A 2,355-nucleotide genomic window follows, 5' to 3' on the forward strand; every position below is an offset into this window, starting at 1 on the left:
ATCTGAGAAGAAAATCCTTGTTCATGATCACCTAATGCCAAATTATTTTGACAAGCTTAGAAATCATCTCTCCCAAGCAAAATTTCAGACATTATTGAATGTATCCAGGGACAGGGAGTTTACTGCTTTGGGGGCATTTGTTTGGGCTATACTTGTTTGTCATGGAGTAGGTTCCTATTCATAGAGACCCTATATAGGGTTTCTGAGGCTGTAAATCTCTATGGGAGTGGAAAGCCTCATCTTTCTCCTGGGGAGTGTCTGGTGGATTAGAACCTCCAACCCTTCTGCTAACAGTCTACTACATAACCCACGAGGCTACCAGGGCTCCTGGACCATATTGGTGGTAGTGGTGGTTGTGTTCTGTTGAGTCAATTCTGACACATTGCGACCCTATACAGGGTTTCCAAGGTTGTAAAGAGTAGAAAGCTTTATTTTTCTCCTGCAGAACAGCTGGTAGATTCAAACTGTTGACCTTGTGGTTAGCAGCCAATCTCATAATCCACTATGCTACTAGCACTAAAGTGTTAGCTAAAGCCTTAAATACCCGATATTACCAGGTGGTCTCCCATCCAAGTACTAACCAGGTTCAACCCTGCTTAGCTTCTGAGGTCAGATAAGATAAGGTTCATTCAGGGTGGTATGAACATAGACCTGGCCCATACAATCGTTTAGAAATTCCTTAGAATGAGCTGATATCTATCTGCTGAGCTATTTTCTGATCCCTACTAGTCCCAAACTGTGGTTTTTGTCTCTAATCTATGAAGTTACATAGACTGAATTTGATTCCTACCACATAATTCAAACATGTTCTCAAGTGATTCCTAGGTGATACATTTCCCAAATCTCTTACCATGTCCTGTTAATCTCCCATGGACAAACTCTAACTTCTCTGCATTCCTGCTACTACCAAGTAGAGGGCAGAGACTAAAAGAGAGAAGAAAGTTCCAGAGCAGAGACAGCCTTGTGTGTCTCCTGACTTGAGACAGTATGCAGTCACTAACCCCACCTAGTTCAACACCTAGTTCAAGAATTGAAAGGAACACTGACATGGACTGACTAGATATAGCCCTCCAGTCTTCTGGCTAAATTTGGTATAACTCTCCCCCTTCAGGCACCCACTTCAGGGCTCCTGTTCCAGACTTACTTACAGAGGATGTGAAGCTTAGGGTATGGCTCCATTGCTTTTGGAACTCTTTTGTTTTTGAAGTATCTGTGACAGTTATAATCTTGGAGTCTCAGAGACTCTATTCTCTGTGAACTTTTTCAAATCTGCTCCCTTGGGCCCAAAGGCATTTCTGAAACAGATGGACAGGCATGTCTGAAAGCAAAGGCCCATGCTAACCCAGCCTTAGGCAACACTACATCTGCTTTATGGTTTAGAGGCAGTAAGTAGAGTCAGCTAGGTATAAGGATCTCCTGCCAAAATATGTCTCTCATTCTTCAGACATATTGTCAGGAGGGACCAGTCGCTGGAAAAGGATATCATGTTAGGTAAGGTGGAGGGTCAGAGGAAAAGAGGAAGATCTCCAGCAATATGGATTGGCCAAGTGGCAGCTTCGATAGACTCAAGCATGACAACAATAGTGAGAGGTTGGCCCAGGACCGGCAGTATTTCCTTCTGCTCTGCATAAGGTCGCTATGAGTCGGTGCTGACTCAATGACACCTAACAACAACAGCAACAACATATACAGTCATAGATGCTCACATTCACTTGCACAAGTACATTTTATACTTTCCAAACTGTAGTAAGCTCACAAGAATGCCATGAATTTTTTTGTGCATGTTCTTTGAACATCATAAGGTTCTTCAAGTCCCTTCATTTGCTTTAGTTTTATTTATCTTTCTTCTATCTTTTATTTTTAAGTTTTTATTGTGAAATGTGTGATAGTGTACATGGGAGAATACCAGCTTTACATTCATCCTATTGTATTTCATTTCATTACAATGATTACAATCCCCTCCATGTATCATCAGTCAACAGCATTTGCTTCCATTCCTTCTGTTTTTCTTTTTCTTTTTTTTTTGGTGGTGGTGGGGAGCTACATCAAAGTACTCAGGAATACATAACCATTCAAACAACCAAAGGGTACACCCTGCAAGCTTGCCCCCCGGCCATCAGCACACAGCCCCTCTCTCCCTCCCTGAGTCCAGAGTTCCCAGTTGCTCCATCTCTCTGTCATTGTCTCTGCCTCCATCTCTGGCATCATGCTTCTCTGGATAGGGTCCTGCACTCCGCTCTTCTCCCTTGATGGTCCCTGGGCCAACCTCACAATTGTTGCTGCACTGGAGCCCATTGATGCTGTCACTTGGCCAGTCCATCTCATTGGGGTCTTCCTCTTTTTCTCTGACCCTCC

This window comes from Chrysochloris asiatica, unplaced genomic scaffold, assembly GCF_000296735.1.
Source record: "Chrysochloris asiatica unplaced genomic scaffold, ChrAsi1.0 scaffold00140, whole genome shotgun sequence".
Classification (NCBI taxonomy): Eukaryota; Metazoa; Chordata; class Mammalia; order Afrosoricida; family Chrysochloridae; genus Chrysochloris; species Chrysochloris asiatica.